The sequence below is a fragment of the Corvus kubaryi genome, unplaced genomic scaffold (assembly GCF_017639235.1).
Source record: "Corvus kubaryi isolate FWS band 111438036 unplaced genomic scaffold, C.kubaryi_AGA036_p1.0 37385, whole genome shotgun sequence".
Classification (NCBI taxonomy): Eukaryota; Metazoa; Chordata; class Aves; order Passeriformes; family Corvidae; genus Corvus; species Corvus kubaryi.
In genome coordinates, this window is record NW_024581127.1 from 28013115 (window position 1) to 28029628 (window position 16514).

At 40.8% G+C, this 16514-nt stretch overlaps 1 protein-coding gene and 1 long non-coding RNA gene across 9 annotated transcripts in view; one reads left to right on the forward strand and one right to left on the reverse strand.

Annotated features, from left to right (window-relative positions):
• LOC121668630 overlaps positions 1–15854 on the forward strand; it is a 29031-nt gene extending 13177 nt beyond the window's left edge. For 3 of the 5 annotated variants that reach the window (XR_006017496.1, XR_006017494.1, XR_006017495.1), the window contains exon 6: positions 3429–5045. This is a non-coding gene — a long non-coding RNA (uncharacterized LOC121668630). Of the gene's footprint in view, positions 1–3428; positions 5046–15750 lie in introns of those variants that run through there. The other 2 variants (XR_006017498.1, XR_006017497.1) reach the window with 1 other exon arrangement.
• Positions 1–15933, reverse strand: part of ASAP1 (ArfGAP with SH3 domain, ankyrin repeat and PH domain 1) — a 146579-nt gene extending 130646 nt beyond the window's left edge. For all 4 annotated transcript variants that reach the window (XM_042036548.1, XM_042036546.1, XM_042036547.1 and 1 more), the window contains exon 1: positions 15851–15933. The gene's annotated coding sequence lies outside the window, so the exon portion shown is untranslated. The remainder of the gene's footprint in view (positions 1–15850) is intronic.
• Positions 15934–16514: the final 581 nt, after the last annotated feature.

A 16514-nucleotide genomic window follows, 5' to 3' on the forward strand; every position in this document is an offset into this window, starting at 1 on the left:
TGTGAAGAAGACATTACCAGATTTATGGAAAATCCTTATATATGACAGTATGTGAGTGGGAGCAGGGAGGGAATGTGAAATATAAAAGCCTAGAACATATAGAGAACAATGAAGACTGGAGAAATACGATTAGCTTTCACCCAGGGACACCTACACCTGAAAAGAGCTGGGGCTTAAGTAAGGAGGGGGCCTTACTGAGAACAGGGTGACATTAATGGCAACTGGGTGACAACTCAACACAATACAATAATACAATAATACAATAGCAGATTCTATTAGTCCTTAGATGAGGAAAGCATTTGTTCTTGTGTCTAATTATAAATACATACAATTATATTGAATTAATTAGTACAATCTAAGTGCTTGACTAATCCCAATGCCTAACTAATAAGTATAATGAGTTGAATCCCTATATTTTTAAGGTTTTAGGACTGGATAAATTATGTGGAAAGCCAGTGCATTCTCAGGAAGAGAATATAAAAATTGCCAATATATTGGGTAATAATCAAGAAAAAAAATATGCAGGAATTTTGCAGAGGAGAGGAAAATATCAGGAAATATTTTTTACATTCTTAAATTACCTGTATTTGATATTGCTTAAACTCTGTGTGATTTCATGCTTAAGTCATTTAATGACCTATTTCAGCTTGCTTTTCATTTTAGAGGACTTTTTTTTTCTTTCATAATAGAATATATGACTTGACTAGCAATAATATAAATCCATATTTTTCATGTCTAATGAGTATTTTAGGGCAAATAGTAACTAGCCAATTTTCTCATATGCCTGAACTGGAGTTAGCCTAACTAGAAAAACTCAAACAAGCAAAAGTTAATATTGTTTCTACAGTCACTGATATAACAACAATAGTAGTTGTGCACCACCATGCTGAAAATCAACTCCCTTTATGTCCAAACAATAGTGTGAATCACAGAAATCTGACCTTGATATACAAATGTGATCATGTAGTAATTATAGCTCTTGTGCTTTCTGTATAAACAGACTACTTCATCTGGAAATGCTGTAGGGTATTGCTTCATTCTGCAATTTGCAGCTAATGACTGAGCAGAAAGCTTTTATATCCCCAAAAGCTTTAAAATATAGCAGGTAGAAAAATCTTATTTCCTGCAAATGAAAAAGATAAGCTTGTTGTTTGAACTGCAGTGAATCAAGTCATTGCTCTATCTATGGTCTGTTGAAAAGTAGATCTTACAAATTTAAAGATTGTCTTCAAAATCACATTTTTCAAAGGTTATTAAAGACACTTTCATGGGCAAAATATGGAATTAAATTACTCAGTCCAAGTGATAACTGACATGTTCTTTAACAACTGCGAGATTAACAAAAATGTCTTTCATATCATGCCAAAATCTGCTTGTTCTGTTTGTGTCTGTGTTGGTATCATCCAAACAGGATGTGACAAACATATGTTCTTTGGCTTTGCCCTAATCTGTGATTTGGATAACACTATTAAGATGTGGTCTAACAAACTTCAGTGAAGCAAATCTGAGGATATTTCTCTGTGGACTTGATTTTAGTATGTCCTGAGCAATAGAAGCTCCATCCTGACCTCATACATTTAGCTGTATGTATTTTCAGTGCTTCCATAAAAATATACTATCAAAATATTATCATGCTTACAGACACAGGCTGAATCCTGAAGGAAAATAATAATGGGAAACTAACCCAGCACAGAGCCCAGGAGTGACCTTGAAGAGCTGAGTGACATCCTCTTGATGTGTCCCTGCTTATAAGGGTTTCTGAGAATGTCAATTGCTCAGTTTTTAATCTATTCAATCATTACAGTGATGACTTTAGAGAATTCTAATTTCTTAATCAAAATTTTGTTTAGTGTCAGAAGTGCTACCAAAGTTCATAAGTATTACATAAGTAGTATAGGTTTTTTTCCCCAGGAAAATTTAAAACCTGAAAAAATATCAAGATCACTTTCTTGAAATAAAATATATTTTCCTTAAATCCATCTCGATTGGCATATGATGATTAATGAAAAAAAAAATTGCATTTCTTTTCTCTGATTCTTTATAAATAATACCTAGAATTAACAATTCCAGTGTTTTGCACTGGATTGATGCCAGGCTGAGCGGGTTATTAATCCTTAGGTCATTACACCAAACTTTTAAATATATTAAAAAGTATGAGATTTCTTCTATTCATCTTGAAATGCCCTTGTGTTTGAATATGTATGGAAAGTTAACTTAAAAATTCAGACCTTTTCTTGCATGGTACTTTTAGAAATAGCAACTGATTAAAAAAGAACGTAGTTTTAGGAGATGGTTATTACTGTTAGAATGGAAATTAGTTCTCTATCTCATGTGATATAATTGTCATATGATTATGAAATGATCATGGATGGGCTGTGCAAGTGCTGTAGAATAATGGTTTGGAATTCATGCTGCAAAATAGAATTCTAATACTCAAGAGTTTTGCACTGTATCCCTACCCTAGGATGTTATAGCACATTGCCAGAGCGGGCCAGAGGGCTCAAGGGTACTCGTTTGGTCATTTTCTGCAGTCTCATTCAGAGGTGAATTTTCTTTAAGACTCAGATATATGACAAAGATTTGTGTAAGTATTTAGACTGAAGGAATATCTAGTTTTTGAAGCCTGTCTTTTGTTATTTATCTAAGGGCTTCAAGATGGTGGTATTGTGAGTTAAATCTCCTTGTATCCACTTAAGACTGACCTTTTTATCACTTCCGAATATATCCATCAGCTGTTTCTTGGGCTTAGGGAAGAATTTTCATTTTGTGGAGGCAGCAGCTAATCAGAGTGTCTGCTGCCCAGCTTCAGACCTCTGGAAGCTTTCACTGATCTTGTCAAGAGTATTTTTTTATATTTGATGACAAGGTTGCCATTTGCAGTCCAAGATTTTGAGTTACTTACAATCCACTTCTGAAGATTGTGAGGGGCTAATAACACGCAAGAGCGCTTCCCACCTTCCCTGTATGCTTAGTCACTGCTTAGTTATTTACTCAGTACATAGTTTATAGCAAAATACCCTGTGCATGGTATATAGATAACAGATTAATAATATAATCTGAATGTGACATCAAGCTGTCTTGTCACTGCCCCCACTCATTCTCAATAGCCACTGATTGTGGGCTGAATTCAAGATCAACCATTTGCTATCTGTGTTTTTAGGAAGGAATCATTTTTAAAATTAGAAACTAAACCTGGTGTATCTGTGTTGAAGATCAAATTGTCTCTGCACAAAAAGTCGGGTGCAGTTGAACATTCCATGTCCTTCCTACAGAAGCTTTTCTACTCTGTGTTGTCAGCACCCAAGCAAAGCAAGCAGCACACCTCCTACTTCCAGCCTTCATCGATTAGTCAGGCACTCATGAGGTCATGCATTGTCCTGGTGTCTGAACGCCTCACAGAAGTTAATATATTTGATTTATATTTGTAGGATGGCCACAGCAAACTGAAGACAAGACCATCAGACTCCAGCTTCTGACAACCCCTCTTGTCTTGGTACAGCTCTGCCCTTCACAGTGCCATGTTTGCCATTCCTTCCTCTTTGACATGCACCAAGCAGTACCACTCTTCTACTTAACGGCCCTGTGAAAATGTAATTTATTTTGGCTCAGTAATACTTCTAGCAGTCCTGTCCTTCAGCAGAGGCAGAGTATAGAAATATCAAAGTGTCTGTAGAGAATTTCCCAAAATACAAGGCACGTAGAAGCCTCAATACAGGCATAGAAAGATGTTCCTAAGTATTCTCTTCAAGTCTGTATCTACCCATACAGTGAGTCATGCCCAGATCCATTAGCATGGATATTTATGTCTTTGAAATCATATGTCCTGTCTACATAGAAAAATGAGATAAACTCAAAAGTTAGTGACAGAACAGAGCCTTTGCAACTTAACCCAAAGTCAGTCTGTGTAAATGTGATTCTTTACCTCCACTATAGTGAGCTCTGACTCAACTTTTAGACTGTAAAAGTGGAGTGTATCTGACAAAGTGTCTTTGCCTGGGCTGTTCACTCCAGACTCCTTTCATCGTGACTGATGATATGGTCAGCACAGAAAACTGAAAGTAGGTTGCATCTCACCTCATCCTACAAAAGTAGAAGTTTAAAGCAGAGATAATAAAGTAGATGTCTGTAAAGTCAGAGGAATCACACACTAAACTGCTTCTTTCATCCTACTGACTGAAAGAGAGAGAGTAGGGTTCTGATCCCAGAGGTAAACACCTACCCCAAAAATGCTGCATGCCTAAAAGTATTGCAGCAGGGACTTCTTGTTTCTGCCTGAACCATACCACGGGCAGGTATAAGACTGTACCTCTAATTCTACAGTCAAGAAGAGACATTAGGAGGCAGAAAACAAATTTTAAAAAACCCCAAACTTTCAATGGAAAACAATAGAAAAAAAAATTGGTGCATTACCACAGATGCTGACATATTTTCCAGTGGCAATCTAATGGGAAGCTGTACTGATTTTTAGGATTTTCTTCAGTAGAATTTACAGAAAAAAACCACAACATAATTATACATTGTAATGCTAGTTTTATATTTTTACCAGGAGAATGATGCATCTGAAAAATAACTTCTTTTTTCAGTTTCATTTGTATCAGTTTCCTGTTCAAACTCATGTAAAACTACTTGGGCTGCCTGTCTTGGTAACAGCATGAATTTATACCAAGACAGAAGTAAGCAAATCATATAGTTTTCAAGAAGGTGGGAAAGCATTGAGACTGAGAGCCTCCAGGCCTTGAGGGTAGTTAAAAATGCAGAATAAATAACACATTATATTCTCTAAACTGCTCCTGTTATTTAATAAATCACTTAATAAAAAAATTAATATTACCAGTGAATTAGTTAGTTAAACTGGCTAATGAGTGCCTAATGTCTCTGCAAGTGGCAGTGAGATGAGAATTTTGAATGCGCTCAGATGGGGTTGGCTCATACCATAGATAGCAGAGACATGCATGGTGGGAATCTGGAGGTTTCTGCTGCCCTTCTGCAGCTGTGGAGCTGAGATGCCTGCTCCATGAATACTTACTTACTTAGAAAGGGAGAAAGAGGGAAAGAGAGAAAAAGAGAGAGAGAGAGAGAGAAGAAAGAAAGAAAGAAAGAAAGAAAGAAAGAAAGAAAGAAAGAAAGAAAGAAAGAAAGAAAGAAAGAAAAGAAAGAAAAGAAAGAAAAAGAAAGAAAGAAAGAGAGAGAAAGAAAGAGAAAGAAAGAAAAAGAAAGAAAGAGAGAGAGAAAGAAAGAGAAAGAAAGAAAGAGAAGGAAAGAAAGAAAGAAAAAGAAAGAAAGAAAGAAAGAAAAAGAAAGAGAGCTATTTCAAGGCCAATTATCTAAATGAGCTGGAGAAATCTGGGATGACTAAGACCCCAATCTCTGGAGAATTTGCTCTGAACATTTTGATGAATTTTAAAGTGGTATTACATTCTAGGTTTTAATAACATAGCCTTTCTCCTCTTCTTCTGGCTCTAGGCAACTGTTGTTAGGTCCATTTTTTACAAAAGCCTAAGGAGCACACATTAATAAGGCCAAGTCTCTAACCCCAGCACTGCAGATCTGCTGGGCTGCAGAGAGCAGGCGAAAAGGGAGGTGCGTGCATTACCTTCAGCATCACACCTGCTGAGGAGAGCCTTTTGATCTGCCCTCTCACAGGTCTGTTTCACTTTCAGTTCAGCAAATTAATTGAAGGGGAAAGAGTTTTTGGAATCTCTAGCACGATCGGTAACAATTTATTCAGGTTTGGTTTCCTTCTTCTGATATATTAATGAACTGAGTCCAGATCTTGACAAAACAAGAGACATCTCTGATTAGAAAAACCACCAGCATGTCAGTCCCCATCACTGGTTTACAGTTTTAAGTTGGTTTCTTTGGTGAGCAGTTATCGAAGTGTAAACGTTTTGCTGCTTGTGGTTGGAGTCACAAGCAAATCTGGCAGTGAAATATCAAATCGAGAGTAGGTTTAGAGGGCCTTAGTCCCTGCGAAAATTGAAAAGCCTGAGTCAGCAGCCCATATGTGTCATCTGGAAGGCTGGACACTTAAAACTGGGTTAACAAGAGAAGACACAGTAAGAAGGAGGCACCTGAACCACCTAACAGGGATCATGAGAGGTGCAGCTGAGCTTTGAGCAGAGCCTTAGGTAGCTCAGGGGTGTCAGTCTCTGCAGCAGACCTGTAATCAGGAATCTGCCCCTGAACGTGGGAACTCAAGTCAGCCCTCCTTATCTTGTAAAAACGCGGCGCCCCTGCAACACTTGAGAAGTTTGTGGCATTGTGTAGTGGGAAAGTTCCGTGTTCATTCCCCTCCCCTGTCTGAGTGGGACCAGAATTTCCAGCCAGTGTCAGTCCTCTCCCACAAGCCCCTAAGATCACTCTGCAAGGGTGTTACAAAACAATCAAGTTAAATCTTCCTTTGTGAAAAACAAAACCAACACCATAGAGCCCTGTGAATATATCTCAGATTTTGTTCCAGGGAACATCTGATCCAATTTAATTCAGTAAGTCCCTTCCCAGCCATTAATCTCCAGCCAAATTTTGTTCTTCATTTTATTGCACATTATGATTTACTGCACAACTCTGTGTTCATTATTACTTAGAGAAGCAGTTGTTCAGATCCTCTTTCTCTTGATCTCCTGATCAGGAAAATACTGCACAGATGTGAACGGAAGTAAGAATATTACTCCTGTAAGAGAACTCTTCCCCAATTAAACATAGTGGCTGTGAGGGAAGTTATGATCTTGCAAATAGTTTCTGCTTCTAAGAAAGACTTAACAGCACAAATGAGGCCAGCTTTCCTTATATCAAGTCTACTGTTTGCTGCAAAACCAGTGCTGTAACTGACACAATTAATATTGCACAAATATCCTGGTAGGGCTTAAAAATGTCGAAATCCCACATATATATCCTTCAGTACTTAGAAGAAACTGATCTGCCCAGCACATTCCAGAATGAACCTGTTTCCTTTCTGGGAAAAAAAAATATCTTGTTTGTTTCTGTCATGCACAAGAAAGGACAAAGCAGAAACATATTTTCTTGTGATAACTACTGTTGAAACCAGAGGGTGTTGTCAGTGTTCACACAGATTCTGCCTGGTCACTGTGGTCTTCCTCCTCTTTTGCACTCTATCTGTGGGAACCAGAGCAAAGCCTGCTGCAGTTTGCTTCTGGAGTAGGAGCTGGCTGGTACAGCTCACTTCTGGTGTTCATGACCACCACTCATCTCCTGCTAAGCCTGGTAACCTCATATATGTTGCAGATGACTGGAGATGCTAAGGAGCAAAAGCACAGACCTGTCCTTTCTGGATGTCCCAGTTTCTCTCCTATCAAAGTTCCCGTTCTGAAGGGAACTTAGTGTCTTTCCACAAGACTCGAATTGACTTGTCTTCAACAGCCTGGTCCACCTGATGATTTCTATTTAGAATAGGCCTCAAATTTTAAAAACAAATTTTCTGCACCTCAGAGTGGAATTACATTGTCCTGCACTGGGACACTCAAGAGGAAGCACTGAACTCTTGTCTAGCAAAACCCTTAGTGGACTAAAATAACCGACCTCACTTTCGGAAGGACATTGAAATAATCTAAACCAATCTATCTAATTTGTTATGAGCTAAAGTTCTGAATTCTAGGCAGAAGTTCTAGGCTTTTGCAAATTACTAATTAACATTTAACCTACAATGGCTGGGTTCAGCAAACAGGGTCCTCTCAAAACATTGCCACTGTACTATCAGCCAGCGCTAGTATGGAAGCTATACTGATGCCAGGACATTATTATCTCCAGGAAACACTTCTTGCATTGACATGGTGGTTTAATGGCCTGTGGTACTGCAAGGAGAGAGAATTTAACTACTGGGACAAATAACAACAGGTGTCTTTCAGCAAACTGTTATTACTAAAGCCACGTTGGCACACGCAGGTTTGCATGGACACCAAGAGGATTTGGGAACTCTGAAACCCCTTATGGGCAGCCTGGAGGGGCAAATGCTGGGGAAGCTTTTCTCCTGGGTTGTGGTGAGCACATCATCACACTCCTGTGGAAATTCTCATTTGGCCTCATAGTAGTTGTGGCTTTTCCCTTTGGGAGGAGGAAGTTAGAGGTTTCAAACAGTATTGTTTTTCTTCTAGCAACCTGCCTATTTTTGCAAAATGTATAGGAGCCCTTGAGACCTCTGTTCTTCCATCTGTCTCGGTTGAGGGGAGGTCAAAGTCTTGGGAAACACATACACACACAATGCAATTGCCTCAGTCTCACTTGTAGACAGGCTACAGATGCTGCAGAGTTCTCAGTAACACATAATTTAACTCTATTTAAATAATATGAATTCCTATGATATAAGTTACTTTTTCTTTTTTCCCAGGATGTAAATCACAACATGGATAAGGTTCCCTTAAATGATAAGGTGTCTTTCAGCACCAGCATCATGAAGTGTTGTCCTAGACTCCTTGTTTTCCTTAGGATGAGACTAAACCTGATTTGGGTCATGTTCCCTCTTGTGCCTGGTCTGTCTATGGTGTAAATCTATGGTAGGAGCTGTAAGTCTAACCCTCTTGCTCAAGCTGTAGCTATTGTAGGACTTTGCTTAGGACACTGCTGATGTGACTCACAGGACATGGGCCTATTGCAGATCCCAGACTTGAGAAGGAAATACATGTGTCAGCCACTTGCAGCTGTTGGGGAAACCCCAGTGTCTTAAAATGGGCAGAAGTAGTGTTAGAAATGATCCTTGCAGGAAGGATGTTTCTCACTGATAAAGAACCTTACAGCCAGGCTGTCCTCTGTGCTCGAAGGCAAGGGAGGGGATAAAGCCTAGGAGTTTATGAAATACCCTGTGCAGACATGTGTATACTGCCCTATAGGGGAAACAGCCTAATTACTGCTCTGAGCTTCCAAGGAACTCTGAGAAGAAAAGCATAAATCTCAGCCATCAAGAGACTCCTGTAATTCAGACCAGGTGTCAGGTAGGCTGTTGCACTGCTCCAGCACAACATGACTTACAATCACCTTTTTATCCTTGTTCCTCTGCTACTGACGCCCTTTAAGTCTAATATTCTCAGTAGTAAGGAAATTCGTTACCACTGAGCCAAATCCCATTTGTCTAGGTAGTGAGAATAAATACCAGCTGTAGATCATCTTGGATACTAAATTTTTAACCCCATCCTGGTCAATACAGAAATATGATAGATCATTCTCTACCACAGCTTCATAAACACAGAAAATAAAAATGACATAGCTTAAATGACCTTTATGATCTGGGATTCTGGCTAAGACATTTTTTACCATTGGTTAAATCTGGAATCTGATTCATTTAGGACACATGTAACATCAGAATTATACCCTGCTGGTTGATAATAACTCAAAATCTCTATACTTAATGTAGAATTATGGTACCTGTTAGTTTTAAAAACCTTAATTATTTTAAAATATCTTCAGAAATTATTCTACTGAGGTAGAGATCCTCTTTGTTCATGAATATAGATAACTACTGAATTGTAGGAATTTCTGATCCTGACAAGCTTTGCTAAGTACTCAGCTACTAATTACGAACAGGAATAAAAGGACACCTGCTGAAATAATTATTAAAGGATGTGTAACTACAACCTGCCTCTTATCAGATGGATGGAGTCAGTACCCTCCACCAGCAGAGAATGCAGTCTTACACATTTTATGACAAACATGCTGTTATGTAAATGATTACATCAGTAGGCATATTAATTTGTGTGAATACTGAACTGCTTGGATTTTAATGCAGAAGGAAAGTAGCAATATAGTTCCATGCTAAATTAGGTAAATAAAGCACTAGAGTTCCATAGTGCTGGCATAGATCTTGTTTAGTCACAAATAAGTCTGGAATATTTCCACAAAATTCATTTTGTAGCCCAACTATAAATCAGGTAGGAAACTAGGATTGTACCCTCACTGTTAGTAATGATTTAATAACTGTAAATTAAGGACAAAATTCCTTCAATGATTTTAACTACCCATTTTTGTCTAACAATCTCTTGTACCTATAAGAGCCTTTTTTAAATGGATGCCTAAAATGTGTGTTAGTTTAAGTAGGAAAAAGCCTACAAAGCATGTTGCAAATATTTGCAGGACAGGTACATCCTAAGCATGAAAGCTCAGAAAATCCTCCAGATGAGATCCTGGAATGCTGGGGCCATAATCTGTGGAAATACCACTACATGTCCTCCCTGTTCAACTCTTGCACCTTTCATGTATCAGCCACTGCTGGAGACAAGGTCCAGAAGTGTTGGCTCAGATGGTTTTATGTTCCTATGTAGAATCATAGCACTGTGCTAAGGGCTTGGTGCTAGGCTGAATCTAGATACTATAAGGCTTGTCCTAGTGCCTGAAATGTCCTGCTGCCTCTCTGGCTGACAGTTCTGGCCAGGAAAAAATTGCTTTCTATGCACTTGGCCAGTTGCTATAAAAAGGACGTGCAGCTGTGCCAGGCTTGGCAGGAGACATCTCCCTCTCCTTGCCCCAGTAGTTCTGGGGAGTGCATCAACTGTGGGCCTTGCATTTACCATGTACATGCTCCCTTCTGGCTGCTGCAGAGATGAACAAAAGGAAAGTGGGAGCCAGCCATGCTGCTCCTGCTGCTGGTCTGGGTAGTGCCATGCAGTGTCTTGCCTGTGGTCACGTCATAATTCGGAGCCAGAAGGTGGCAATCCCAGGGGTGTCGTTCAGCCACTAACTAAGGGCTGATTTATTTTCTCCCCAGACTGGAAAACAGATATGGAGGAATGTTTGGAGTTGAAGGTCTTCCCAGGACCTGGGGGCACAGCTCAATTTCTAATTGGAATCCAATCCCATCCCTGTGCCACCAGGCTACAGCTTCTGTCACTGCAGCCATGAGAGAAGACTTGGCAAGGCCTTGTTTACTCTTCCTCTAAATCAGTTTAACTTTTCAACCTTAAGGCCACACTCCAAAAGCCATTTGCTTTCCTAGATCAGGAGCCATTCTGGTAATTGTACAGATACAGTATTTTTACCTGCTGAATTACAAGTGAGGTTTGTAGTTGGGTGAAGAAGATTAGTTGCACTTGCTATTTTCACAATTAACACTTAGGAGCATGTATATGTGTAGCCAAAGAGAGGCTCTCCTAACCATGGGCTGAGGATGCACTGGATCAGATGGCAATTATCCCATGGCCTTAGGGAGTCACAAACTACTTGCAGAATGCCTCACAGACATCTTTTCCCATGGGGAAGTGTTTCAATCTTCAGTTTTATTGGCTTCTTTAAGCCCCAGATTCTTTCAAACTGGACGTTAGCACAGCCCCACAGCTCTGGGATAACAAGCTCTGAGGCACCATGCCAGTGTTGGGGTCTTTACCCCCAAAAGCACAGCTGCTCATCTTGTTAGCACACCTCCTCTCTCCAGTCTTTCCTCTCTGTCCAACAAATTCAGGTTTTTGGGATGGAAGAGCACTAATGACGTATTTTACCACCCCAGACGGGGTTGCTCCTTGACATCCCCTGCAGAGCCTGGCTCTCCAACCCTGCCTCTCACCCCTTCCTGCAGGCATCATGCAGCAGTCTCAGGCACTCTCAGCTTCACAGCAAAGCTTCTCGAATTTGTTATTTTTTCTCTGGCTTTATTTATGAAAGTGGTGTGCCAAAACACTGTCCCCTTCATTGCCACCCCTTTTCTCTCTGTTCTGTTTCCCCTCGGGTGTTTTGCTCTGACACACAAAGTAAAGACACAAAATATGAGGTGGGAACATCTGGCCCTGGCTGTAGAGCGTTGTCAAGGAGAGAAGTTCCTAGACATAAGATCAGCTTTTTCTCCCCTCTTCACGGGACCCTTCTGTGGGATGTTCAGGGCTTCCTGCCGCAGCCCCCAGGGTGGCCAGCAGCCCAGCCTGCGCTTCGCTCTCTCCAACACAATTACAGTCTGCAAATGTTTAAAGGCAGTTTCTTTTGAGTTAGCCACATGCTTCAAATTGTTATGTGGTTAACCACTGAGAACAAACCCCCACACAAATGCCTAAGGATCAACTTGCTCGAGCCAGGGTGGTAGCAGTGGGGGCAGAAGAGGAGAGGGGAGACTTCCTCATTTTGCTTTTGATGAGAAGCAAATAGTTATCTTTTGACTTTCCTAAAGTGCCAGCAGCCACCGTGTCACAGTGTGTGCTGGGTGATGCCATTTGCACATTTGTTTGCTGATGAAAGGAGCCTTGTTCAGCAGCCGTGGCCATGCACACCACGGGCCACATCCTCCGTTGGTGTAAACCAGCTCTCTGGTGAATAGGAACTGAAAATGCAACCCCCTCTCCCCGCGTGATGTGCAAGTGCCAAGCTGGGGAAAGACTTATGCGCTTTGACATTGTCCTATCCCATGTCCCTTAACTCTTATAAAAGCTGAATACTTTTCTGCTGACTCACATAGACAGATGGATTTTGTTAACTCCAGTCGAGATAGAGGAAGATGCACTAAAAGCATCACTTGGCGGGGCTTAATTCAGCTTTGGGGTTCAGGGGGAGACTGAGCAAGGAGCTTCACATCTCTCCCTGTTCAGCATGGATGGAGCTTGGCTCCTGGGTGCCACGTAGGAGGAGTGATGTGTGGTCTAGGCTGAGCCCTGCTGCTAATCAGTGTCTGAAATAATGACCCATGCTGTCATTCCATCCCCCTCCCTGTGCCCTCTCTGGAGCTCTGCAGCTCCCCAAAGCCCAAGAAAGAGACTTGGAGCCAACAGCAACAGAAAAAAACCACCCCCAAACAAGCGCAGAACTCAAATCCCTGCAGTAATTCCATTGCATCTGCTTAAATCTCCTTACGTTACAGACGATTTTAGTGAAGTAAATTAACTTCCCTTTGCTTGTGTTTCCTTGTATTTTTGAAGACTATGAAACTGTTGAGAAGCAAATTGTCTTACAAACTCATGGGGACAGTTTCCAAACATGACTGGCAGAGCTGTTCATGTAGTGTTCCTGAGAGTGCACCCGAGTGGAGACGGAGATAGTTACTTTGCCATGGACCAACTTTAAGATCCATCTTTATTTTAATTTCTAAAATGGCAGATTAAAGGCTCACAAAGTGACTAGGATAGTCTTGAGGGGGAAGATCCAATCCACACGTGATCTGCTTTCTCAGGTGTGAAACAAAATTGAATTCTTTGCTTTTTGAGAAAAACTGCATGAAAAGGAAGGGTTAAAAATATTTGGATGTGGGGGACGTTTTCAGTGAAAGTGGTTTAGTTCCTCTGGTCCATTTATCATCTGAGCAGTGAAACATCACTGTGCTTATGAAGTTAGCTCTGCAGGACTCTGTACCTGTCAAAATTATTTATCCATACTTGCCAACAACAGCAAGAAAAGCAGGAGGTGATGGTGAGTGAGTTGGACACATGGACTGAAGGTGCATGAGTCGAACCTCCTCACTGATGCAGAAAAAGAAAATGAGTGAGAAAAAGAACATTAAAGCATGAAGTGTCTAATCTTAGAGAGTTTAACGGTATGGTTCATTACAAAAAAAGAAGAATTTGCAGAATTTCTTCATGGGCAACTGAGTAGGTAGGTCTTGGTGGCCAGTTAGTCCTCATGCTGCCGAAGGTTCAGGAATAAATGCCAGCAGAAGCAGCTGCTGGGGGACATTGGCACATTAACATTATCGACCATGGGTAAATGATTGGGAATATTGCACTTAGATAATTGAAAACTGATGTGATAATCACTTTTTAAGGAATTATTAAGGAACTTCTGAGTGCTTAGTATCATTATGTGAAAATATATAAAAAATTCTCAGTCTAAATCCAACAGAACCTTAAGCCTATGTGAGGGCTATTAGGGGAAAAAAAAAAAAAAAAGAGGGGGGCGGGCAGAGAATTCAGATTTATAAAAAGAAACCCGTACACAATGAGCTGAAGGTTGTGCTTCTGCACTTCCTGCTCTGGGTGTGAGCAGAAGAGGAAATACCAAAATACCACCAGAAAAACTATTCCCACAGCATTCCCAACCTGGCTGAAACCAGAAAAGTTCTGACAGCCCTACAAAAAGGGGGTAAAACCCCACAACTGACCCAGTCTCAAGGATCTTACTCATAGGAAGGCCAACAAAATTTCCAAAGCTAGGAGGTTTGGGTAGACCTAGATGAGTCTCTATATTTCCCCTGACTCCTCATCTGTATTTTCTGTACTTCATGGATCATTGATGACATGTGACTCTTCTGCCAGCTTTGAGAGGAGCACATTTCTGCTGCAGCCAGTTTGATCACACCCATGACCGCAGACCATCAAATTGCATGTTAAGTGCAAGGCAGGGCACCATGGCCCAGTCCAACTCAGGTGAGGGGTTCCTTGGCCCCCTTTCATTTTTTGACAATCAACCCAGTACAATGAGAGTACATCCTATGTACACAGCAAGAACTGACCTTTCAATGCATAAAATGCCACCAGTTTCAGTGTTGCCCCATGTTAATGATTAAAACTGAATTGCTGGAGATTCCCAGGCAGAAAAGACCTTAGTTTGGTCTGGCTGCTCTAGTAAACCTTCCACTTATAGCAAAGAAAACCTTGAAGATGAGCAGCAGGATCACATTCAAAGGGTTGTACGAGATTGCTGGCACACCAAACAGTTAGTTTAAAACCTCAAATCTGAAAACTTTGCAAAGAACTTGGAAAATGGCTCTTTCCCTTTATTAGTGTAAGAAGGAAAGTATTCTGTCCTATTAACCTCCCAATATTTAAATATCAAAGTCTCTTGTTTGACATGCAGTACTGTACACTAGAATTCAGGACTTGTTCAATAATCTAAGAAAAACAGTAAAATTACTATAAAAAATAAAATTACGATAAAAAGCTGGTTTTCCTATAGATGTTTCCCTACATCTAAGCAATTCCTGAATCAAGTTTTTTCCCTACAATTAGAGAATCAAATCCCTGGACTGGGTCCAGTGAGTAGCTCAGGAATGTTCAGCACAACCACGGCCTCCAGCCACGGGACAGAACAAAAGTTGCAGCAGTGATGATGCTTTATCTTCCACAACTTACTCCAGCAACACTTCCATGGATGCCAATAATGCAATCTGCTTCAAAGAGGCCTGAAAAGAAGATTTTTTTTCTTTTCAAATTCTGAGTCACTGATTTCGAGACTGGTCAACTCATTGCAGTTGTGACTGTGGTTTAGCTAAAACCACCTAAGGCTGATAATGTCATCATGAGCTCTCACATCCAAAAATGAAGCTAAAACCTTAGCTAAGCCCCATGTCTGAATGCAGCTTTCCAGTTCATTCAGAGCAGCACAGCACTCAGCATTTTCCCTCCAACAACAGAAAGCCCCTTTCTGGCCTCCTGGCACATTGCTGCATGGAATACACTGTCACTCCTACTGCAAACTTATTTAAGAGACAATAGGGCAAATAGTTGGCACACAGATTCTTCTTAAAACTTAAATCTAGATCCACAATAAAATGTAAAAGGCCAAGGAAACATGTAAAGAGAATTAGAAAATGCTCATTTTTCTTTTAAAATTAATTTTTGCTGTGAGTGAGACGTTGCAATTTACAATGTGGGCCCCATTCTGCAAGTCCTTTCTTACATGAGCTCTTTTTAAACTCACTGAGGTTGTTTACTTGAGTAAAAGTTACTTACATGAGAAAGGACACACAGAATCCAGCCTTCCATATTTTGCTACAAAGTTTACCTAGACATTATCTGGGCTGTGGAGCAGCGTGTGTTATTTTCAGGAAATAAAACTGGACTTCAGTTGTTTTTTTTGGAAAAAGTTCTGACTTCAGCTTCACCCATCTGCTTTTTGCAGTTTGCTCCGCAGCCACATTGAATGGATGGGCTCAGCCTTTGTCCCTGTCTCTGAGCTGCTCGTTACCAGCCACGCTCAGTCCCGACGCGCTGTAACTCACCAGGACGTGTGCAGTCTGAATTCCCATTCCAGATTTGGTCCTCAAGCCTAAGGCCATTATTCCACCTCAGACTAAAACATATTCTCCCATAGGCAGCTGAAAAAGAGCATGTTTCTTCAGGTTTTCTTGCCACAAAATGATAAAATAAACTGAAATAAAGAAATAATAATAAAAAGGAAATCCAATGTACGGCAATCCTCAGAATTTTGGAGTCTAAGACTGTTGATCAGCATCCATAAATGTCCTGACCGGTGAGGAGACACAGGCACTACAACTGGAAAGAGAGCAGGAAGGAAAACCTACCATGTGAGCAAAGTTAAAAAAAAAGGGGGGGTGGGGGGAAGAGAGAGAGAAAAAGGTCTGCTCACTGGACAGCACTTGGGCTGATAGCAGGGATTTCAGGAAATCCAAACACTCAGACAGGAAATCTGAACACTGGATAAACATGCCATAATCTCCACAGATACAGTTAACGTGCAGTGTCCCTGTTAACCCCTTGCCTGCCCAGGGCTGAGCCTGAAATCGGATCTGTGTTATGAGACGCCTGGAAACACAAGCAGCCCGGGGGGCTCCACAGTCTGAGTGCTCAGAAGTCTGAGCGGCAGCCCTGCATTCAGCCCTGCCCTCTCTTTTTTGAACTCCATTGATTTCTACACAGTGCTGC